Here is a 23,996-nt window from a genome sequence, read left to right as displayed (position 1 = left end):
TACTCTGCTTTTCATCACCCAATATGGGACTCACACTTCTTTGTATGCACTGAAAGTATGGGGAACATGAGACCAAGACATTGATGTCGCGAAGCAAAAACTATGCTCTAGTGCTCAAAAGCAAATTCATTGATGTAAAGTACAATGTGCTATGGTGCTCAGGCATAAGTTGTTGTCACAAAGCAAAAACAATGCTATGGTGCACAGAAGTCTTTGAGTGCAGCACTGACTGCTGTTCCCGACATCTGCAGTGTAGGCTGACATACAATGAATGACTTGTTGAAACTATTATCATTTTAGCAAGCAAAATTCTCATCTTAACATCACAACACTAGGGAGTCATCATCAGGACGACACATATTTCAGATCACTCTGTTAACCCATTCAGAGTGAAAACAATTGATGGTTTAATCCATGTCACCGTGTCAGCTAGAATGCAGTGGACTTGACGGAAATTGCATTAGCAGAGGATGGTTTCGATCCATCGACCTCTGGGTTATGGGCCCAGCACGCTTCCGCTGCGCCACTCTGCTGTCTTTTACCCCAAGTGGGATTCGAACCCACGATGCCTGGCTTTCGAGGTCAGACAACAATGACAGTCCACAGTGGGCAATAAACAGCTTTGAGCAGACATGTCAAAGCAAAGCACTGAAAATATGGGCAAAATTAGACAAATGCATTTATGTTTTGTTGCAACAACACTATAGTTCTCAGAAGTTTTCGGCTTATGGGCCCAGCAGGCTTCCGCTGCACCAATCTGTAATAATATTCTATATTTAAGCCAAGACTGTGTCAGTTGGAATGCAGTGGAAAAGACGTTAAAACACAGTTAGCAGAGGATGGTTTCGATCCATCGACCTCTGGGTTATGGGCCCAGCACGCTTCCGCTGCGCCACTCTGCTGTCTTTCATCCCAAATGGGATTCGAACCCTCGATGCCTGGCTTTCGAGGTCAGACAACAAAGACAATCAAAGACGAAACTATTGTCATTTTAGCGATCAAAATTCCCCTCTTAAGACCCCATTACTAGGCCACTAAGGAGTCATGATCAAGAAGACTGATATTTCAGATGAGTCTGTGGATCACTCCGTTAAACCTTTCCGAGTGACTACAATTGTTGGTTTAATCCATGTCACTGTGTCAGTTGTTCGAGGTCAGACAACAAAGACAGTCCACAGTGGGCAATAAACAGCTTTGAGCAAAAATTTAAAAGCTCTGAGCCCAGCACATTACCACTGCAGATGTAATCCAAGACTGTGTCATTTGAATGCATTAAACGGCTTTAAATCACCCCAGACGGGACTTGAACCCACAATCCCTGGCTTAGGAGGCCAGTGCCTTATCCATTAGGCCACTGGGGCTCCGGTTGTGGTGTTTGAGAGTCCCTGTTTGCATCACGGACATGCATGTTGTTCCTACCATGTGGACTGAATATACAATGAATTATATTCCGCTCCGCTACTCTGCTTTTCATCACCCAATATGGGACTCACACTTCTTTGTATGCACTGAAAGTATGGGGAACATGAGACCAAGACATTGATGTCGCGAAGCAAAAACTATGCTCTAGTGCTCAAAAGCAAATTCATTGATGTAAAGTACAATGTGCTATGGTGCTCAGGCATAAGTTGTTGTCACAAAGCAAAAACAATGCTATGGTGCACAGAAGTCTTTGAGTGCAGCACTGACTGCTGTTCCCGACATCTGCAGTGTAGGCTGACATACAATGAATGACTTGTTGAAACTATTATCATTTTAGCAAGCAAAATTCTCATCTTAACATCACAACACTAGGGAGTCATCATCAGGATGACACATATTTCAGATCACTCTGTTGACCCATTCAGATTGAAAACAATTGATGGTTTAATCCATGTCACTGTGTCAGCAAGAATGCAGTGGACTTGACGGAAATTGCATTAGCAGAGGATGGTTTCGATCCATCGACCTCTGGGTTATGGGCACAGCACGCTTCCGCTGCGCCCCTCTACTGTCTTTTACCCCAAGTGGGATTCGAACCCACGATGCCTGGCTTTCGAGGTCAGACAACAAAGACAATCAAAGACGAAACTATTGTCATTTTAGCGATCAAAATTCCCCTCTTAAGTCCCCATTACTAGGCCACTAAGGAGTCATGAACAAGAAGACTGATATTTCAGATGAGTCTGTGGATCACTTTGTTAAACCTTTCCGAGTGACTACAATTGATGGTTTAATCCATGTCACTGTGTCAGCTAGAATGCAGTGGACTTGACGGAAATTGCATTAGCAGAGGATGGTTTCGATCCATCGACCTCTGGGTTATGGGCCCAGCACGCTTCCGCTGCGCCACTCTGCTGTCTTTTACCCCAAGTGGGATTCGAACCCACGATGCCTGGCTTTCGAGGTCAGACAACAATGACAGTCCACAGTGGTCAATAAACAGCTTTGAGCAGACATGTCAAAGCAAAGCACTGAAAATATGGGCAAAATTAGACAAATGCATTTATGTTTTGTTGCAACAACACTATAGTTCTCAGAAGTTTTCGGCTTATGGGCCCAGCAGGCTTCCGCTGCACCAATCTGTAATAATATTCTATATTTAAGCCAAGACTGTGTCAGTTGGAATGCAGTGGAAAAGACGTTAAAACACAGTTAGCAGAGGATGGTTTCGATCCATCGACCTCTGGGTTATGGGCCCAGCACGCTTCCGCTGCGCCACTCTGCTGTCTTTCATCCCAAATGGGATTCGAACCCTCGATGCCTGGCTTTCGAGGTCAGACAACAAAGACAATCAAAGACGAAACTATTGTCATTTTAGCGATCAAAATTCCCCTCTTAAGACCCCATTACTAGGCCACTAAGGAGTCATGATCAAGAAGACTGATATTTCAGATGAGTCTGTGGATCACTCCGTTAAACCTTTCCGAGTGACTACAATTGTTGGTTTAATCCATGTCACTGTGTCAGTTGTTCGAGGTCAGACAACAAAGACAGTCCACAGTGGGCAATAAACAGCTTTGAGCAAAAATTTAAAAGCTCTGAGCCCAGCACATTACCACTGCGGATGTAATCCAAGACTGTGTCATTTGAATGCATTAAACGGCTTTAAATCACCCCAGACGGGACTTGAACCCACAATCCCTGGCTTAGGAGGCCAGTGCCTTATCCATTAGGCCACTGGGGCTCCGGTTGTGGTGTTTGAGAGTCCCTGTTTGCATCACGGACATGCATGTTGTTCCTACCATGTGGACTGAATATACAATGAATTATATTCCGCTCCGCTACTCTGCTTTTCATCACCCAATATGGGACTCACACTTCTTTGTATGCACTGAAAGTATGGGGAACATGAGACCAAGACATTGATGTCGCGAAGCAAAAACTATGCTCTAGTGCTCAAAAGCAAATTCATTGATGTAAAGTACAATGTGCTATGGTGCTCAGGCATAAGTTGTTGTCACAAAGCAAAAACAATGCTATGGTGCACAGAAGTCTTTGAGTGCAGCACTGACTGCTGTTCCCGACATCTGCAGTGTAGGCTGACATACAATGAATGACTTGTTGAAACTATTATCATTTTAGCAAGCAAAATTCTCATCTTAACATCACAACACTAGGGAGTCATCATCAGGACGACACATATTTCAGATCACTCTGTTAACCCATTCAGAGTGAAAACAATTGATGGTTTAATCCATGTCACCGTGTCAGCTAGAATGCAGTGGACTTGACGGAAATTGCATTAGCAGAGGATGGTTTCGATCCATCGACCTCTGGGTTATGGGCCCAGCACGCTTCCGCTGCGCCACTCTGCTGTCTTTTACCCCAAGTGGGATTCGAACCCACGATGCCTGGCTTTCGAGGTCAGACAACAATGACAGTCCACAGTGGGCAATAAACAGCTTTGAGCAGACATGTCAAAGCAAAGCACTGAAAATATGGGCAAAATTAGACAAATGCATTTATGTTTTGTTGCAACAACACTATAGTTCTCAGAAGTTTTCGGCTTATGGGCCCAGCAGGCTTCCGCTGCACCAATCTGTAATAATATTCTATATTTAAGCCAAGACTGTGTCAGTTGGAATGCAGTGGAAAAGACGTTAAAACACAGTTAGCAGAGGATGGTTTCGATCCATCGACCTCTGGGTTATGGGCCCAGCACGCTTCCGCTGCGCCACTCTGCTGTCTTTCATCCCAAATGGGATTCGAACCCTCGATGCCTGGCTTTCGAGGTCAGACAACAAAGACAATCAAAGACGAAACTATTGTCATTTTAGCGATCAAAATTCCCCTCTTAAGACCCCATTACTAGGCCACTAAGGAGTCATGATCAAGAAGACTGATATTTCAGATGAGTCTGTGGATCACTCCGTTAAACCTTTCCGAGTGACTACAATTGTTGGTTTAATCCATGTCACTGTGTCAGTTGTTCGAGGTCAGACAACAAAGACAGTCCACAGTGGGCAATAAACAGCTTTGAGCAAAAATTTAAAAGCTCTGAGCCCAGCACATTACCACTGCAGATGTAATCCAAGACTGTGTCATTTGAATGCATTAAACGGCTTTAAATCACCCCAGACGGGACTTGAACCCACAATCCCTGGCTTAGGAGGCCAGTGCCTTATCCATTAGGCCACTGGGGCTCCGGTTGTGGTGTTTGAGAGTCCCTGTTTGCATCACGGACATGCATGTTGTTCCTAACATGTGGACTGAATATACAATGAATTATATTCCGCTCCGCTACTCTGCTTTTCATCACCCAATATGGGACTCACACTTCTTTGTATGCACTGAAAGTATGGGGAACATGAGACCAAGACATTGATGTCGCGAAGCAAAAACTATGCTCTAGTGCTCAAAAGCAAATTCATTGATGTAAAGTACAATGTGCTATGGTGCTCAGGCATAAGTTGTTGTCACAAAGCAAAAACAATGCTATGGTGCACAGAAGTCTTTGAGTGCAGCACTGACTGCTGTTCCCGACATCTGCAGTGTAGGCTGACATACAATGAATGACTTGTTGAAACTATTATCATTTTAGCAAGCAAAATTCTCATCTTAACATCACAACACTAGGGAGTCATCATCAGGATGACACATATTTCAGATCACTCTGTTGACCCATTCAGATTGAAAACAATTGATGGTTTAATCCATGTCACTGTGTCAGCAAGAATGCAGTGGACTTGACGGAAATTGCATTAGCAGAGGATGGTTTCGATCCATCGACCTCTGGGTTATGGGCACAGCACGCTTCCGCTGCGCCCCTCTACTGTCTTTTACCCCAAGTGGGATTCGAACCCACGATGCCTGGCTTTCGAGGTCAGACAACAAAGACAATCAAAGACGAAACTATTGTCATTTTAGCGATCAAAATTCCCCTCTTAAGTCCCCATTACTAGGCCACTAAGGAGTCATGAACAAGAAGACTGATATTTCAGATGAGTCTGTGGATCACTTTGTTAAACCTTTCCGAGTGACTACAATTGATGGTTTAATCCATGTCACTGTGTCAGCTAGAATGCAGTGGACTTGACGGAAATTGCATTAGCAGAGGATGGTTTCGATCCATCGACCTCTGGGTTATGGGCCCAGCACGCTTCCGCTGCGCCACTCTGCTGTCTTTTACCCCAAGTGGGATTCGAACCCACGATGCCTGGCTTTCGAGGTCAGACAACAATGACAGTCCACAGTGGGCAATAAACAGCTTTGAGCAGACATGTCAAAGCAAAGCACTGAAAATATGGGCAAAATTAGACAAATGCATTTATGTTTTGTTGCAACAACACTATAGTTCTCAGAAGTTTTCGGCTTATGGGCCCAGCAGGCTTCCGCTGCACCAATCTGTAATAATATTCTATATTTAAGCCAAGACTGTGTCAGTTGGAATGCAGTGGAAAAGACGTTAAAACACAGTTAGCAGAGGATGGTTTCGATCCATCGACCTCTGGGTTATGGGCCCAGCACGCTTCCGCTGCGCCACTCTGCTGTCTTTCATCCCAAATGGGATTCGAACCCTCGATGCCTGGCTTTCGAGGTCAGACAACAAAGACAATCAAAGACGAAACTATTGTCATTTTAGCGATCAAAATTCCCCTCTTAAGACCCCATTACTAGGCCACTAAGGAGTCATGATCAAGAAGACTGATATTTCAGATGAGTCTGTGGATCACTCCGTTAAACCTTTCCGAGTGACTACAATTGTTGGTTTAATCCATGTCACTGTGTCAGTTGTTCGAGGTCAGACAACAAAGACAGTCCACAGTGGGCAATAAACAGCTTTGAGCAAAAATTTAAAAGCTCTGAGCCCAGCACATTACCACTGCAGATGTAATCCAAGACTGTGTCATTTGAATGCATTAAACGGCGTTAAATCACCCCAGACGGGACTTGAACCCACAATCCCTGGCTTAGGAGGCCAGTGCCTTATCCATTAGGCCACTGGGGCTCCGGTTGTGGTGTTTGAGAGTCCCTGTTTGCATCACGGACATGCATGTTGTTCCTAACATGTGGACTGAATATACAATGAATTATATTCCGCTCCGCTACTCTGCTTTTCATCACCCAATATGGGACTCACACTTCTTTGTATGCACTGAAAGTATGGGGAACATGAGACCAAGACATTGATGTCGCGAAGCAAAAACTATGCTCTAGTGCTCAAAAGCAAATTCATTGATGTAAAGTACAATGTGCTATGGTGCTCAGGCATAAGTTGTTGTCACAAAGCAAAAACAATGCTATGGTGCACAGAAGTCTTTGAGTGCAGCACTGACTGCTGTTCCCGACATCTGCAGTGTAGGCTGACATACAATGAATGACTTGTTGAAACTATTATCATTTTAGCAAGCAAAATTCTCATCTTAACATCACAACACTAGGGAGTCATCATCAGGATGACACATATTTCAGATCACTCTGTTGACCCATTCAGATTGAAAACAATTGATGGTTTAATCCATGTCACTGTGTCAGCAAGAATGCAGTGGACTTGACGGAAATTGCATTAGCAGAGGATGGTTTCGATCCATCGACCTCTGGGTTATGGGCACAGCACGCTTCCGCTGCGCCCCTCTACTGTCTTTTACCCCAAGTGGGATTCGAACCCACGATGCCTGGCTTTCGAGGTCAGACAACAAAGACAATCAAAGACGAAACTATTGTCATTTTAGCGATCAAAATTCCCCTCTTAAGTCCCCATTACTAGGCCACTAAGGAGTCATGAACAAGAAGACTGATATTTCAGATGAGTCTGTGGATCACTTTGTTAAACCTTTCCGAGTGACTACAATTGATGGTTTAATCCATGTCACTGTGTCAGCTAGAATGCAGTGGACTTGACGGAAATTGCATTAGCAGAGGATGGTTTCGATCCATCGACCTCTGGGTTATGGGCCCAGCACGCTTCCCCTGCGCCACTCTGCTGTCTTTTACCCCAAGTGGGATTCGAACCCACGATGCCTGGCTTTCGAGGTCAGACAACAATGACAGTCCACAGTGGGCAATAAACAGCTTTGAGCAGACATGTCAAAGCAAAGCACTGAAAATATGGGCAAAATTAGACAAATGCATTTATGTTTTGTTGCAACAACACTATAGTTCTCAGAAGTTTTCGGCTTATGGGCCCAGCAGGCTTCCGCTGCACCAATCTGTAATAATATTCTATATTTAAGCCAAGACTGTGTCAGTTGGAATGCAGTGGAAAAGACGTTAAAACACAGTTAGCAGAGGATGGTTTCGATCCATCGACCTCTGGGTTATGGGCCCAGCACGCTTCCGCTGCGCCACTCTGCTGTCTTTCATCCCAAATGGGATTCGAACCCTCGATGCCTGGCTTTCGAGGTCAGACAACAAAGACAATCAAAGACGAAACTATTGTCATTTTAGCGATCAAAATTCCCCTCTTAAGACCCCATTACTAGGCCACTAAGGAGTCATGATCAAGAAGACTGATATTTCAGATGAGTCTGTGGATCACTCCGTTAAACCTTTCCGAGTGACTACAATTGTTGGTTTAATCCATGTCACTGTGTCAGTTGTTCGAGGTCAGACAACAAAGACAGTCCACAGTGGGCAATAAACAGCTTTGAGCAAAAATTTAAAAGCTCTGAGCCCAGCACATTACCACTGCAGATGTAATCCAAGACTGTGTCATTTGAATGCATTAAACGGCTTTAAATCACCCCAGATGGGACTTGAACCCACAATCCCTGGCTTAAGAGGCCAGTGCCTTATCCAATAGGCCACTGGGGCTCTGATTGTGGTGTTTGAGAGTCCCTGTTTGCATCACGGACATGCATGTTGTTCCGAACATGTGTACTGAATATACAATGAATTATATTCCGCTCCGCTACTCTGCTTTTCATCACCCAATATGGGACTCACACTTCTTTGTATGCACTGAAAGTATGGGGAACATGAGACCAAGACATTGATGTCGCGAAGCAAAAACTATGCTCTAGTGCTCAAAAGCAAATTCATTGATGTAAAGTACAATGTGCTATGGTGCTCAGGCATAAGTTGTTGTCACAAAGCAAAAACAATGCTATGGTGCACAGAAGTCTTTGAGTGCAGCACTGACTGCTGTTCCCGACATCTGCAGTGTAGGCTGACATACAATGAATGACTTGTTGAAACTATTATCATTTTAGCAAGCAAAATTCTCATCTTAACATCACAACACTAGGGAGTCATCATCAGGATGACACATATTTCAGATCACTCTGTTGACCCATTCAGATTGAAAACAATTGATGGTTTAATCCATGTCACTGTGTCAGCAAGAATGCAGTGGACTTGACGGAAATTGCATTAGCAGAGGATGGTTTCGATCCATCGACCTCTGGGTTATGGGCACAGCACGCTTCCGCTGCGCCCCTCTACTGTCTTTTACCCCAAGTGGGATTCGAACCCACGATGCCTGGCTTTCGAGGTCAGACAACAAAGACAATCAAAGACGAAACTATTGTCATTTTAGCGATCAAAATTCCCCTCTTAAGTCCCCATTACTAGGCCACTAAGGAGTCATGAACAAGAAGACTGATATTTCAGATGAGTCTGTGGATCACTTTGTTAAACCTTTCCGAGTGACTACAATTGATGGTTTAATCCATGTCACTGTGTCAGCTAGAATGCAGTGGACTTGACGGAAATTGCATTAGCAGAGGATGGTTTCGATCCATCGACCTCTGGGTTATGGGCCCAGCACTCTTCCACTGCGCCACTCTGCTGTCTTTTTCTCCAAGTGGGATTCAAACCCACGATGCCTGGCTTTCGAGGTCAGACAACAATGACAGTCCACAGTGGTCAATAAACAGCTTTGAGCAGACATGTCAAAGCAAAGAACTGAAAATATGGGCAAAATTAGACAAATGCATTTATGTTTTGTTGCAACAACACTATAGTTCTCAGAAGTTTTCGGCTTATGGGCCCAGCAGGCTTCCACTGCACCAATCTGTAATAATATTCTATATTTAAGCCAAGACTGTGTCAGTTGGAATGCAGTGGAAAAGACGTTAAAACACAGTTAGCAGAGGATGGTTTCGATCCATCGACCTCTGGGTTATGGGCCCAGCACGCTTTCGCTGCGCCACTCTGCTGTCTTTCATCCCAAATGGGATTCGAACCCTCGATGCCGGGCTTTCAAGGTCAGACAACAAAGACAATCAAAGACGAAACTATTGTCATTTTAGCGATCAAAATTCCCCTCTTAAGACCCCATTACTAGGCCACTAAGGAGTCATGATCAAGAAGACTGATATTTCAGATGAGTCCGTGGATCACTCCGTTAAACCTTTCCGAGTGACTACAATTGTTGGTTTAATCCATGTCACTGTGTCAGTTGTTCGAGGTCAGACAACAAAGACAGTCCACAGTGGGCAATAAACAGCTTTGAGCAAAAATTTAAAAGCTCTGAGCCCAGCACATTACCACTGCAGATGTAATCCAAGACTGTGTCATTTGAATGCATTAAACGGCTTTAAATCACCCCAGACGGGACTTGAACCCACAATCCCTGGCTTAGGAGGCCAGTGCCTTATCCATTAGGCCACTGGGGCTCCGGTTGTGGTGTTTGAGAGTCCCTGTTTGCATCATGGACATGCATGTTGTTCCTAACATGTGGACTGAATATACAATGAATTATATTCCGCTCCGCTACTCTGCTTTTCATCACCCAATATGGGACTCACACTTCTTTGTATGCACTGAAAGTATGGGGAACATGAGACCAAGACATTGATGTCGCGAAGCAAAAACTATGCTCTAGTGCTCAAAAGCAAATTCATTGATGTAAAGTACAATGTGCTATGGTGCTCAGGCATAAGTTGTTGTCACAAAGCAAAAACAATGCTATGGTGCACAGAAGTCTTTGAGTGCAGCACTGACTGCTGTTCCCGACATCTGCAGTGTAGGCTGACATACAATGAATGACTTGTTGAAACTATTATCATTTTAGCAAGCAAAATTCTCATCTTAACATCACAACACTAGGGAGTCATCATCAGGACGACACATATTTCAGATCACTCTGTTAACCCATTCAGAGTGAAAACAATTGATGGTTTAATCCATGTCACCGTGTCAGCTAGAATGCAGTGGACTTGACGGAAATTGCATTAGCAGAGGATGGTTTCGATCCATCGACCTCTGGGTTATGGGCCCAGCACGCTTCCGCTGCGCCACTCTGCTGTCTTTTACCCCAAGTGGGATTCGAACCCACGATGCCTGGCTTTCGAGGTCAGACAACAATGACAGTCCACAGTGGGCAATAAACAGCTTTGAGCAGACATGTCAAAGCAAAGCACTGAAAATATGGGCAAAATTAGACAAATGCATTTATGTTTTGTTGCAACAACACTATAGTTCTCAGAAGTTTTCGGCTTATGGGCCCAGCAGGCTTCCGCTGCACCAATCTGTAATAATATTCTATATTTAAGCCAAGACTGTGTCAGTTGGAATGCAGTGGAAAAGACGTTAAAACACAGTTAGCAGAGGATGGTTTCGATCCATCGACCTCTGGGTTATGGGCCCAGCACGCTTCCGCTGCGCCACTCTGCTGTCTTTCATCCCAAATGGGATTCGAACCCTCGATGCCTGGCTTTCGAGGTCAGACAACAAAGACAATCAAAGACGAAACTATTGTCATTTTAGCGATCAAAATTCCCCTCTTAAGACCCCATTACTAGGCCACTAAGGAGTCATGATCAAGAAGACTGATATTTCAGATGAGTCTGTGGATCACTCCGTTAAACCTTTCCGAGTGACTACAATTGTTGGTTTAATCCATGTCACTGTGTCAGTTGTTCGAGGTCAGACAACAAAGACAGTCCACAGTGGGCAATAAACAGCTTTGAGCAAAAATTTAAAAGCTCTGAGCGCAGCACATTACCACTGCAGATGTAATCCAAGACTGTGTCATTTGAATGCATTAAACGGCTTTAAATCACCCCAGACGGGACTTGAACCCACAATCCCTGGCTTAGGAGGCCAGTGCCTTATCCATTAGGCCACTGGGGCTCCGGTTGTGGTGTTTGAGAGTCCCTGTTTGCATCACGGACATGCATGTTGTTCCTAACATGTGGACTGAATATACAATGAATTATATTCCGCTCCGCTACTCTGCTTTTCATCACCCAATATGGGACTCACACTTCTTTGTATGCACTGAAAGTATGGGGAACATGAGACCAAGACATTGATGTCGCGAAGCAAAAACTATGCTCTAGTGCTCAAAAGCAAATTCATTGATGTAAAGTACAATGTGCTATGGTGCTCAGGCATAAGTTGTTGTCACAAAGCAAAAACAATGCTATGGTGCACAGAAGTCTTTGAGTGCAGCACTGACTGCTGTTCCCGACATCTGCAGTGTAGGCTGACATACAATGAATGACTTGTTGAAACTATTATCATTTTAGCAAGCAAAATTCTCATCTTAACATCACAACACTAGGGAGTCATCATCAGGATGACACATATTTCAGATCACTCTGTTGACCCATTCAGATTGAAAACAATTGATGGTTTAATCCATGTCACTGTGTCAGCAAGAATGCAGTGGACTTGACGGAAATTGCATTAGCAGAGGATGGTTTCGATCCATCGACCTCTGGGTTATGGGCACAGCACGCTTCCGCTGCGCCCCTCTACTGTCTTTTACCCCAAGTGGGATTCGAACCCACGATGCCTGGCTTTCGAGGTCAGACAACAAAGACAATCAAAGACGAAACTATTGTCATTTTAGTGATCAAAATTCCCCTCTTAAGTCCCCATTACTAGGCCACTAAGGAGTCATGATCAAGAAGACTGATATTTCAGATGAGTCTGTGGATCACTTTGTTAAACCTTTCCGAGTGACTACAATTGATGGTTTAATCCATGTCACTGTGTCAGCTAGAATGCAGTGGACTTGACGGAAGTTGCATTAGCAGAGGATGGTTTCGATCCATCGACCTCTGGGTTATGGGCCCAGCACTCTTCCGCTGCGCCACTCTGCTGCCTTTTACCCCAAGTGGGATTCGAACCCACGATGCCTGGCTTTCGAGGTCAGACAACAATGACAGTCCACAGTGGGCAATAAACAGCTTTGAGCAGACATGTCAAAGCAAAGCACTGAAAATATGGGCAAAATTAGACAAATGCATTTATGTTTTGTTGCAACAACACTATAGTTCTCAGAAGTTTTCGGCTTATGGGCCCAGCAGGCTTCCGCTGCACCAATCTGTAATAATATTCTATATTTAAGCCAAGACTGTGTCAGTTGGAATGCAGTGGAAAAGACGTTAAAACACAGTTAGCAGAGGATGGTTTCGATCCATCGACCTCTGGGTTATGGGCACAGCACGCTTCCGCTGCGCCACTCTACTGTCTTTTACCCCAAGTGGGATTCGAACCCACGATGCCTGGCTTTCGAGGTCAGACAACAAAGACAATCAAAGACGAAACTATTGTCATTTTAGCGATCAAAATTCCCCTCTTAAGACCCCATTACTAGGCCACTAAGGAGTCATGATCAAGAAGACTGATATTTCAGATGAGTCTGTGGATCACTTCGTTAAACCTTTCCGAGTGACTACAATTGTTGGTTTAATCCATGTCACTGTGTCAGTTGTTCGAGGTCAGACAACAAAGACAGTCCACAGTGGGCAATAAACAGCTTTGAGCAAAAATTTAAAAACATTTGAGCGCAGCACATTACCACTGCACCACTCTAGATCTAATCCAAGACTGTCATTGGAATGCATTAAACGGCTATAAATCACCCCAGATGGGACTTGAACCCACAATCCCTGGCTTAGGAGGCCACTGGGGCTCCGATTGTGGTGTTTGAGAGTCCCTGTTTGCATCACGGACATGCATGTTGTTCCTACCATGTGGACTGAATATACAATGAATTATATTCCGCTCCGCTACTCTGCTTTTCATCACCCAATATGGGACTCACACTTCTTTGTATGCACTGAAAGTATGGGGAACATGAGACCAAGACATTGATGTCGCGAAGCAAAAACTATGCTCTAGTGCTCAAAAGCAAATTCATTGATGTAAAGTACAATGTGCTATGGTGCTCAGGCATAAGTTGTTGTCACAAAGCAAAAACAATGCTATGGTGCACAGAAGTCTTTGAGTGCAGCACTGACTGCTGTTCCCGACATCTGCAGTGTAGGCTGACATACAATGAATGACTTGTTGAAACTATTATCATTTTAGCAAGCAAAATTCTCATCTTAACATCACAACACTAGGGAGTCATCATCAGGACGACACATATTTCAGATCACTCTGTTAACCCATTCAGAGTGAAAACAATTGATGGTTTAATCCATGTCACTGTGTCAGCTAGAATGCAGTGGACTTGACGGAAATAGCATTAGCAGAGGATGGTTTCGATCCATCGACCTCTGGGTTATGGGCCCAGCACGCTTCCGCTGCACCACTCTGCTGTCTTTTACCCCAAGTGGGATTCGAACCCACGATGCCTGGCTTTCGAGGTCAGACAACAATGACAATCAAAGACGAAACTATTGTCATTTTAGCGATCAAAATTCCCCTCTTAAGACCCCATTACTAGGCCACTAAGGAGTCATGATCAAGAAGACTGATATTTCAGATGAGTCTGTGGATCACTCCGTTAAACCTTTCCGAGTGACTACAATTGTTGGTTTAATCCATGTCACTGTGTCAGTTGTTCGAGGTCAGACAACAAAGACAGTCCACAGTGGGCAATAAACAGCTTTGCGCAAAAATTTAAAAGCTCTGAGCCCAGCACATTACCACTGCAGATGTAATCCAAGACTGTGTCATTTGAATGCATTAAACGGCTTTAAATCACCCCAGATGGGACTTGAGCCCACAATCCCTGGCTTAGGAGGCCAGTGCCTTATCCATTAGGCCACTGGGGCTCCGATTGTGGTTTTTGAGAGTCCCTGTTTGCATCACGGACATGCATGTTGTTCCTAACATGTGGACTGAATATACAATGAATTATATTCCGCTCCGCTACTCTGCTTTTCATCACCCAATATGGGACTCACACTTCTTTGTATGCACTGAAAGTATGGGGAACATGAGACCAAGACATTGATGTCGCGAAGCAAAAACTATGCTCTAGTGCTCAAAAGCAAATTCATTGATGTAAAGTACAATGTGCTATGATGCTCAGGCATAAGTTGTTGTCACAAAGCAAAAACAATGCTATGGTGCACAGAAGTCTTTGAGTGCAGCACTGACTGCTGTTCCCGACATCTGCAGTGTAGGCTGACATACAATGAATGACTTGTTGAAACTATTATCATTTTAGCAAGCAAAATTCTCATCTTAACATCACAACACTAGGGAGTCATCATCAGGATGACACATATTTCAGATCACTCTGTTGACCCATTCAGATTGAAAACAATTGTTGGTTTAATCCATGTCACTGTGTCAGCAAGAATGCAGTGGACTTGACGGAAATTGCATTAGCAGAGGATGGTTTCGATCCATTGACCTCTGGGTTATGGGCACAGCACGCTTCCGCTGCGCCACTCTGCTGTCTTTCATCCCGAATGGGATTCGAACCCTCGATGCCTGGCTTTCGAGGTCAGACAACAATGACAGTCCACAGTGGTCAATAAACAGCTTTGAGCAGACATGTCAAAGCAAAGCACTGAAAATATGGGCAAAATTAGACAAATGCATTTATGTTTTGTTGCAACAACACTATAGTTCTCTGAAGTTTTCGGCTTATGGGCCCAGCAGGCTTCCGCTGCACCAATCTGTAATAATATTCTATATTTAAGCCAAGACTGTGTCAGTTGGAATGCAGTGGAAAAGACGTTAAAACACAGTTAGCAGAGGATGGTTTCGATCCATCGACCTCTGGGTTATGGGCACAGCACGCTTCCGCTGCGCCACTCTGCTGTCTTTCATCCCGAATGGGATTCGAACCCTCGATGCCTGGCTTTCGAGGTCAGACAACAAAGACAATCAAAGACGAAACTATTGTCATTTTAGCGATCAAAATTCCCCTCTTAAGACCCCATTACTAGGCCACTAAGGAGTCATGATCAAGAAGACTGATATTTCAGATGAGTCTGTGGATCACTCCGTTAAACCTTTCCGAGTGACTACAATTGTTGGTTTAATCCATGTCACTGTGTCAGTTGTTCGAGGTCAGACAACAAAGACAGTCCACAGTGGGCAATAAACAGCTTTGAGCAAAAATTTAAAAACATTTGAGCGCAGCACATTACCACTGCACCACTCTAGATCTAATCCAAGACTGTCATTGGAATGCATTAAACGGCTATAAATCACCCCAGATGGGACTTGAACCCACAATCCCTGGCTTAGGAGGCCACTGGGGCTCCGATTGTGGTGTTTGAGAGTCCCTGTTTGCATCACGGACATGCATGTTGTTCCGAACATGTGGACTGAATATACAATGAATTATATTCCGCTCCGCTACTCTGCTTTTCATCACCCAATATGGGACTCACACTTCTTTGTATGCACTGAAAGTATGGGGAACATGAGACCAAGACATTGATGTCGCGAAGCAAAAACTATGCTCTAGTGCTCAAAAGCAAATTCATTGATGTAAAGTACAACGTGCTATGGTGCTCAGGCATAAGTTGTTGTCACAAAGCAAAAACAATGCTATGGTGCACAGAAGTCTTTGAGTGCAGCACTGACTGCTGTTCCCGACATCTGCAGTGTAGGCTGACATACAATGAATGACTTGTTGAAACTATTATCATTTTAGCAAGCAAAATTCTCATCTTAACATCACAACACTAGGGAGTCATCATCAGGACGACACATATTTCAGATCACTCTGTTAACCCATTCACAGTGAAAACAATTGATGGTTTAATCCATGTCACTGTGTCAGCTAGAATGCAGTGGACTTGATGGAAATAGCATTAGCAGAGGATGGTTTCGATCCATCGACCTCTGGGTTATGGGCCCAGCACGCTTCCGCTGCACCACTCTGCTGTCTTTTACCCCAAGTGGGATTCGAACCCACGATGCCTGGCTTTCGAGGTCAGACAACAATGACAGTCCACAGTGGGCAATAAACAGCTTTGAACAGACATGTCAAAGCAAAGCACTGAAAATATGGGCAAAATTAGACAAATGCATTTATGTTTTGTTGCAACAACACTATAGTTCTCAGAAGTTTTCGGCTTATGGGCCCAGCAGGCTTCCGCTGCACCAATCTGTAATAATATTCTATATTTAAGCCAAGACTGTGTCAGTTGGAATACAGTGGGAAAGACGTTGAAACACAGTTAGCAGAGGATGGTTTCGATCCATCGACCTCTGAGTTATGGGCCCAGCACGCTTCCGCTGCGCCACTCTGCTGTCTTTCATCCCAAATGGGATTCGAACCCTCGATGCCTGGCTTTCGAGGTCAGACAACAAAGACAATCAAAGACGAAACTATTGTCATTTTAGCGATCAAAATTCCCCTCTTAAGACCCCATTACTAGGCCACTAAGGAGTCATGTTCAAGAAGACTGATATTTCAGATGACTCTGTGGATCACTCCGTTAAACCTTTCCGAGTGACTACAATTGTTGGTTTAATCCATGTCACTGTGTCAGTTGTTCGAGGTCAGACAACAAAGACAGTCCACAGTGGGCAATAAACAGCTTTGAGCAAAAATTTAAAAGCTCTGAGCCCAGCACATTACCACTGCAGATGTAATCCAAGACTGTGTCATTTGAATGCATTAAACGGCTTTAAATCACCCCAGATGGGACTTGAGCCCACAATCCCTGGCTTAGGAGGCCAGTGCCTTATCCATTAGGCCACTGGGGCTCCGATTGTGGTTTTTGAGAGTCCCTGTTTGCATCACGGACATGCATGTTGTTCCTAACATGTGGACTGAATATACAATGAATTATATTCCGCTCCGCTACTCTGCTTTTCATCACCCAATATGGGACTCACACTTCTTTGTATGCACTGAAAGTATGGGGAACATGAGACCAAGACATTGATGTCGCGAAGCAAAAACTATGCTCTAGTGCTCAAAAGCAAATTCATTGATGTAAAGTACAATGTGCTATGATGCTCAGGCATAAGTTGTTGTCACAAAGCAAAAACAATGCTATGGTGCACAGAAGTCTTTGAGTGCAGCACTGACTGCTGTTCCCGACATCTGCAGTGTAGGCTGACATACAATGAATGACTTGTTGAAACTATTATCATTTTAGCAAGCAAAATTCTCATCTTAACATCACAACACTAGGGAGTCATCATCAGGATGACACATATTTCAGATCACTCTGTTGACCCATTCAGATTGAAAACAATTGATGGTTTAATCCATGTCACTGTGTCAGCAAGAATGCAGTGGACTTGACGGAAATTGCATTAGCAGATTATGGTTTCGATCCATTGACCTCCGGGTTATGGGCACAGCACGCTTCCGCTGCGCCACTCTACTGTCTTTTACCCCAAGTGGGATTCGAACCCACGATGCCTGGCTTTCGAGGTCAGACAACAAAGACAATCAAAGACGAAACTATTGTCATTTTAGCGATCAAAATTCCCCTCTTAAGTCCCCATTACTAGGCCACTAAGGAGTCATGATCAAGAAGACTGATATTTCAGATGAGTCTGTGGATCACTTTGTTAAACCTTTCCGAGTGACTACAATTGATGGTTTAATCCATGTCACTGTGTCAGCTAGAATGCAGTGGACTTGACGGAAGTTGCATTAGCAGAGGATGGTTTCGATCCATCGACCTCTGGGTTATGGGCCCAGCACTCTTCCGCTGCGCCACTCTGCTGCCTTTTACCCCAAGTGGGATTCGAACCCACGATGCCTGGCTTTCGAGGTCAGACAACAATGACAGTCCACAGTGGGCAATAAACAGCTTTGAGCAGACATGTCAAAGCAAAGCACTGAAAATATGGGCAAAATTAGACAAATGCATTTATGTTTTGTTGCAACAACACTATAGTTCTCAGAAGTTTTCGGCTTATGGGCCCAGCAGGCTTCCGCTGCACCAATCTGTAATAATATTCTATATTTAAGCCAAGACTGTGTCAGTTGGAATGCAGTGGAAAAGACGTTAAAACACAGTTAGCAGAGGATGGTTTCGATCCATCGACCTCTGGGTTATGGGCACAGCACGCTTCCGCTGCGCCACTCTACTGTCTTTTACCCCAAGTGGGATTCGAACCCACGATGCCTGGCTTTCGAGGTCAGACAACAAAGACAATCAAAGACGAAACTATTGTCATTTTAGCGATCAAAATTCCCCTCTTAAGACCCCATTACTAGGCCACTAAGGAGTCATGATCAAGAAGACTGATATTTCAGATGAGTCTGTGGATCACTTCGTTAAACCTTTCCGAGTGACTACAATTGTTGGTTTAATCCATGTCACTGTGTCAGTTGTTCGAGGTCAGACAACAAAGACAGTCCACAGTGGGCAATAAACAGCTTTGAGCAAAAATTTAAAAACATTTGAGCGCAGCACATTACCACTGCACCACTCTAGATCTAATCCAAGACTGTCATTGGAATGCATTAAACGGCTATAAATCACCCCAGATGGGACTTGAACCCACAATCCCTGGCTTAGGAGGCCACTGGGGCTCCGATTGTGGTGTTTGAGAGTCCCTGTTTGCATCACGGACATGCATGTTGTTCCTACCATGTGGACTGAATATACAATGAATTATATTCCGCTCCGCTACTCTGCTTTTCATCACCCAATATGGGACTCACACTTCTTTGTATGCACTGAAAGTATGGGGAACATGAGACCAAGACATTGATGTCGCGAAGCAAAAACTATGCTCTAGTGCTCAAAAGCAAATTCATTGATGTAAAGTACAATGTGCTATGGTGCTCAGGCATAAGTTGTTGTCACAAAGCAAAAACAATGCTATGGTGCACAGAAGTCTTTGAGTGCAGCACTGACTGCTGTTCCCGACATCTGCAGTGTAGGCTGACATACAATGAATGACTTGTTGAAACTATTATCATTTTAGCAAGCAAAATTCTCATCTTAACATCACAACACTAGGGAGTCATCATCAGGACGACACATATTTCAGATCACTCTGTTAACCCATTCAGAGTGAAAACAATTGATGGTTTAATCCATGTCACTGTGTCAGCTAGAACGCAGTGGACTTGACGGAAATAGCATTAGCAGAGGATGGTTTCGATCCATCGACCTCTGGGTTATGGGCCCAGCACGCTTCCGCTGCACCACTCTGCTGTCTTTTACCCCAAGTGGGATTCGAACCCACGATGCCTGGCTTTCGAGGTCAGACAACAATGACAGTCCACAGTGGGCAATAAACAGCTTTGAGCAGACATGTCAAAGCAAAGCACTGAAAATATGGGCAAAATTAGACAAATGCATTTATGTTTTGTTGCAACAACACTATAGTTCTCAGAAGTTTTCGGCTTATGGGCCCAGCAGGCTTCCGCTGCACCAATCTGTAATAATATTCTATATTTAAGCCAAGACTGTGTCAGTTGGAATGCAGTGGAAAAGACGTTAAAACACAGTTAGCAGAGGATGGTTTCGATCCATCGACCTCTGGGTTATGGGCCCAGCACGCTTCCGCTGCGCCACTCTGCTGTCTCCCATCCCAAATGGGATTCGAACCCTCGATGCCTGGCTTTCGAGGTCAGACAACAAAGACAATCAAAGACGAAACTATTGTCATTTTAGCGATCAAAATTCCCCTCTTAAGACCCCATTACTAGGCCACTAAGGAGTCATGTTCAAGAAGACTGATATTTCAGATGACTCTGTGGATCACTCCGTTAAACCTTTCCGAGTGACTACAATTGTTGGTTTAATCCATGTCACTGTGTCAGTTGTTCGAGGTCAGACAACAAAGACAGTCCACAGTGGGCAATAAACAGCTTTGAGCAAAAATGTAAAAGTTCTGAGCCCAGCACATTACCACTGCAGATCTAATCCAAGACTGTGTCATTTGAATGCATTAAACGGCTTTAAATCACCCCAGATGGGACTTGAACCCACAATCCCTGGCTTAGGAGGCCAGTGCCTTATCCATTAGGCCACTGGGGCTCCGATTGTGGTGTTTGAGAGTCCCTGTTTGCATCACGGACATGTATGTTGTTCCTAACATGTGTACTGAATATACAATGAATTATATTCCGCTCCGCTACTCTGCTTTTCATCACCCAATATGGGACTCACACTTCTTTGTATGCACTGAAAGTATGGGGAACATGAGACCAAGACATTGATGTCGCGAAGCAAAAACTATGCTCTAGTGCTCAAAAGCAAATTCATTGATGTAAAGTACAATGTGCTATGGTGCTCAGGCATAAGTTGTTGTCACAAAGCAAAAACAATGCTATGGTGCACAGAAGTCTTTGAGTGCAGCACTGACTGCTGTTCCCGACATCTGCAGTGTAGGCTGACATACAATGAATGACTTGTTGAAACTATTATCATTTTAGCAAGCAAAATTCTCATCTTAACATCACAACACTAGGGAGTCATCATCAGGATGACACATATTTCAGATCACTCTGTTAACCCATTCAGAGTGAAAACAATTGATGGTTTAATCCATGTCATTGTGTCAGCTAGAATGCAGTGGACTTGACGGAAATTGCATTAGCAGAGGATGGTTTCGATCCATCGACCTCTGGGTTATGGGCACAGCACGCTTCCGCTGCGCCACTCTACTGTCTTTTACCCCAAGTGGGATTCGAACCCACGACGCCTGGCTTTCGAGGTCAGACAACAATGACAGTCCACAGTGGTCAATAAACAGCTTTGAGCAGACATGTCAAAGCAAAGCACTGAAAATATGGGCAAAATTAGACAAATGCATTTATGTTTTGTTGCAACAACACTATAGTTCTCTGAAGTTTTCGGCTTATGGGCCCAGCAGGCTTCCGCTGCACCAATCTGTAATAATATTCTATATTTAAGCCAAGACTGTGTCAGTTGGAATGCAGTGGAAAAGACGTTAAAACACAGTTAGTAGAGGATGGTTTCGATCCATCGACCTCTGGGTTATGGGCACAGCACGCTTCCGCTGCGCCACTCTGCTGTCTTTCATCCCAAATGGGATTCGAACCCTCGATGCCTGGCTTTCGAGGTCAGACAAAAAAGACAATCAAAGACGAAACTATTGTCATTTTAGCGATCAAAATTCCCCTCTTAAGACCCCATTACTAGGCCACTAAGGAGTCATGATCAAGAAGACTGATATTTCAGATGAGTCTGTGGATCACTCCGTTAAACCTTTCCGAGTGACTACAATTGTTGGTTTAATCCATGTCACTGTGTCAGTTGTTCGAGGTCAGACAACAAAGACAGTCCACAGTGGGCAATAAACAGCTTTGAGCAAAAATTTAAAAGCTCTGAGCCCAGCACATTACCACTGCAGATGTAATCCAAGACTGTGTCATTTGAATGCATTAAATGGCTTTAAATCACCCCAGATGGGACTTGAACCCACAATCCCTGGCTTAGGAGGCCAGTGCCTTATCCATTAGGCCACTGGGGCTCCAATTGTGGTGTTTGAGAGTCCCTGTTTGCATCACGGACATGCATGTTGTTCCTAACATGTGGACTGAATATACAATGAATTATATTCCGCTCCGCTACTCTGCTTTTCATCACCCAATATGGGACTCACACTTCTTTGTATGCACTGAAAGTATGGGGAACATGAGACCAAGACATTGATGTCGCGAAGCAAAAACTATGCTCTAGTGCTCAAAAGCAAATTCATTGATGTAAAGTACAATGTGCTATGGTGCTCAGGCATAAGTTGTTGTCACAAAGCAAAAACAATGCTATGGTGCACAGAAGTCTTTGAGTGCAGCACTGACTGCTGTTCCCGACATCTGCAGTGTAGGCTGACATACAATGAATGACTTGTTGAAACTATTATCATTTTAGCAAGCAAAATTCTCATCTTAACATCACAACACTAGGGAGTCATCATCAGGATGACACATATTTCAGATCACTCTGTTGACCCATTCAGATTGAAAACAATTGATGGTTTAATCCATGTCACTGTGTCAGCAAGAATGCAGTGGACTTGACGGAAATTGCATTAGCAGAGGATGGTTTCGATCCATTGACCTCTGGGTTATGGGCACAGCACGCTTCCGCTGCGCCACTCTACTGTCTTTTACCCCAAGTGGGATTCGAACCCACGATGCCTGGCTTTCGAGGTCAGACAACAAAGACAATCAAAGACGAAACTATTGTCATTTTAGCGATCAAAATTCCCCTCTTAAGTCCCCATTACTAGGCCACTAAGGAGTCATGATCAAGAAGACTGATATTTCAGATGAGTCTGTGGATCACTTTGTTAAACCTTTCCGAGTGACTACAATTGATGGTTTAATCCATGTCACTGTGTCAGCTAGAATGCAGTGGACTTGACGGAAGTTGCATTAGCAGAGGATGGTTTCGATCCATCGACCTCTGGGTTATGGGCCCAGCACTCTTCCGCTGCGCCACTCTGCTGCCTTTTACCCCAAGTGGGATTCGAACCCACGATGCCTGGCTTTCGAGGTCAGACAACAATGACAGTCCACAGTGGGCAATAAACAGCTTTGAGCAGACATGTCAAAGCAAAGCACTGAAAATATGGGCAAAATTAGACAAATGCATTTATGTTTTGTTGCAACAACACTATAGTTCTCAGAAGTTTTCGGCTTATGGGCCCAGCAGGCTTCCGCTGCACCAATCTGTAATAATATTCTATATTTAAGCCAAGACTGTGTCAGTTGGAATGCAGTGGAAAAGACGTTAAAACACAGTTAGCAGAGGATGGTTTCGATCCATCGACCTCTGGGTTATGGGCACAGCACGCTTCCGCTGCGCCACTCTACTGTCTTTTACCCCAAGTGGGATTCGAACCCACGATGCCTGGCTTTCGAGGTCAGACAACAAAGACAATCAAAGACGAAACTATTGTCATTTTAGCGATCAAAATTCCCCTCTTAAGACCCCATTACTAGGCCACTAAGGAGTCATGATCAAGAAGACTGATATTTCAGATGAGTCTGTGGATCACTTCGTTAAACCTTTCCGAGTGACTACAATTGTTGGTTTAATCCATGTCACTGTGTCAGTTGTTCGAGGTCAGACAACAAAGACAGTCCACAGTGGGCAATAAACAGCTTTGAGCAAAAATTTAAAAACATTTGAGCGCAGCACATTACCACTGCACCACTCTAGATCTAATCCAAGACTGTCATTGGAATGCATTAAACGGCTATAAATCACCCCAGATGGGACTTGAACCCACAATCCCTGGCTTAGGAGGCCACTGGGGCTCCGATTGTGGTGTTTGAGAGTCCCTGTTTGCATCACGGACATGCATGTTGTTCCTACCATGTGGACTGAATATACAATGAATTATATTCCGCTCCGCTACTCTGCTTTTCATCACCCAATATGGGACTCACACTTCTTTGTATGCACTGAAAGTATGGGGAACATGAGACCAAGACATTGATGTCGCGAAGCAAAAACTATGCTCTA

General features: G+C 44.2%; 1 protein-coding gene and 24 non-coding genes across 26 annotated transcripts in view; 1 reads left to right on the top strand and 24 right to left on the bottom strand.

Annotated features, from left to right (window-relative positions):
• The window catches only part of sema3h (sema domain, immunoglobulin domain (Ig), short basic domain, secreted, (semaphorin) 3H), a 94,233-nt gene that overhangs the window by 44,407 nt on the left and 25,830 nt on the right, over positions 1 to 23,996 (top strand). The gene's annotated exons all lie outside the window — the stretch shown is intronic.
• On the bottom strand, positions 462 to 533 carry trnam-cau (transfer RNA methionine (anticodon CAU)). Its single transcript has one exon. It is a non-coding gene; the product is annotated as a tRNA-Met (tRNA).
• trnam-cau (transfer RNA methionine (anticodon CAU)) lies at positions 831 to 902 on the bottom strand. Its single transcript has one exon. It is a non-coding gene; the product is annotated as a tRNA-Met (tRNA).
• trnar-ccu (transfer RNA arginine (anticodon CCU)) lies at positions 1,289 to 1,361 on the bottom strand. The gene has a single exon. It is a non-coding gene; the product is annotated as a tRNA-Arg (tRNA).
• On the bottom strand, positions 2,267 to 2,338 carry trnam-cau (transfer RNA methionine (anticodon CAU)). Its single transcript has one exon. It is a non-coding gene; the product is annotated as a tRNA-Met (tRNA).
• trnam-cau (transfer RNA methionine (anticodon CAU)) lies at positions 2,636 to 2,707 on the bottom strand. Its single transcript has one exon. It is a non-coding gene; the product is annotated as a tRNA-Met (tRNA).
• trnar-ccu (transfer RNA arginine (anticodon CCU)) lies at positions 3,094 to 3,166 on the bottom strand. Its single transcript has one exon. It is a non-coding gene; the product is annotated as a tRNA-Arg (tRNA).
• Positions 3,726 to 3,797, bottom strand: trnam-cau (transfer RNA methionine (anticodon CAU)). The gene has a single exon. It is a non-coding gene; the product is annotated as a tRNA-Met (tRNA).
• On the bottom strand, positions 4,095 to 4,166 carry trnam-cau (transfer RNA methionine (anticodon CAU)). The gene has a single exon. It is a non-coding gene; the product is annotated as a tRNA-Met (tRNA).
• Positions 4,553 to 4,625, bottom strand: trnar-ccu (transfer RNA arginine (anticodon CCU)). Its single transcript has one exon. It is a non-coding gene; the product is annotated as a tRNA-Arg (tRNA).
• On the bottom strand, positions 5,531 to 5,602 carry trnam-cau (transfer RNA methionine (anticodon CAU)). Its single transcript has one exon. It is a non-coding gene; the product is annotated as a tRNA-Met (tRNA).
• trnam-cau (transfer RNA methionine (anticodon CAU)) lies at positions 5,900 to 5,971 on the bottom strand. Its single transcript has one exon. It is a non-coding gene; the product is annotated as a tRNA-Met (tRNA).
• Positions 6,358 to 6,430, bottom strand: trnar-ccu (transfer RNA arginine (anticodon CCU)). Its single transcript has one exon. It is a non-coding gene; the product is annotated as a tRNA-Arg (tRNA).
• Positions 7,336 to 7,407, bottom strand: trnam-cau (transfer RNA methionine (anticodon CAU)). The gene has a single exon. It is a non-coding gene; the product is annotated as a tRNA-Met (tRNA).
• On the bottom strand, positions 7,705 to 7,776 carry trnam-cau (transfer RNA methionine (anticodon CAU)). Its single transcript has one exon. It is a non-coding gene; the product is annotated as a tRNA-Met (tRNA).
• Positions 8,163 to 8,235, bottom strand: trnak-cuu (transfer RNA lysine (anticodon CUU)). Its single transcript has one exon. It is a non-coding gene; the product is annotated as a tRNA-Lys (tRNA).
• Positions 9,968 to 10,040, bottom strand: trnar-ccu (transfer RNA arginine (anticodon CCU)). Its single transcript has one exon. It is a non-coding gene; the product is annotated as a tRNA-Arg (tRNA).
• Positions 10,600 to 10,671, bottom strand: trnam-cau (transfer RNA methionine (anticodon CAU)). Its single transcript has one exon. It is a non-coding gene; the product is annotated as a tRNA-Met (tRNA).
• Positions 10,969 to 11,040, bottom strand: trnam-cau (transfer RNA methionine (anticodon CAU)). The gene has a single exon. It is a non-coding gene; the product is annotated as a tRNA-Met (tRNA).
• Positions 11,427 to 11,499, bottom strand: trnar-ccu (transfer RNA arginine (anticodon CCU)). The gene has a single exon. It is a non-coding gene; the product is annotated as a tRNA-Arg (tRNA).
• On the bottom strand, positions 14,309 to 14,381 carry trnar-ccu (transfer RNA arginine (anticodon CCU)). The gene has a single exon. It is a non-coding gene; the product is annotated as a tRNA-Arg (tRNA).
• trnar-ccu (transfer RNA arginine (anticodon CCU)) lies at positions 17,214 to 17,286 on the bottom strand. The gene has a single exon. It is a non-coding gene; the product is annotated as a tRNA-Arg (tRNA).
• On the bottom strand, positions 20,007 to 20,078 carry trnam-cau (transfer RNA methionine (anticodon CAU)). The gene has a single exon. It is a non-coding gene; the product is annotated as a tRNA-Met (tRNA).
• On the bottom strand, positions 20,465 to 20,537 carry trnar-ccu (transfer RNA arginine (anticodon CCU)). Its single transcript has one exon. It is a non-coding gene; the product is annotated as a tRNA-Arg (tRNA).
• Positions 21,924 to 21,996, bottom strand: trnar-ccu (transfer RNA arginine (anticodon CCU)). Its single transcript has one exon. It is a non-coding gene; the product is annotated as a tRNA-Arg (tRNA).

Source organism: Cebidichthys violaceus, unplaced genomic scaffold, assembly GCF_023349555.1.
Source record: "Cebidichthys violaceus isolate CVI_PGR_0920_01 unplaced genomic scaffold, fCebVio1.0.p SCAF_6, whole genome shotgun sequence".
In the NCBI taxonomy this organism is placed as follows: Eukaryota; Metazoa; Chordata; class Actinopteri; order Perciformes; family Stichaeidae; genus Cebidichthys; species Cebidichthys violaceus.
The sequence above is the reverse complement of the archived record's forward strand: the minus strand, read 5'-3'. Positions and strand labels throughout refer to the sequence as shown.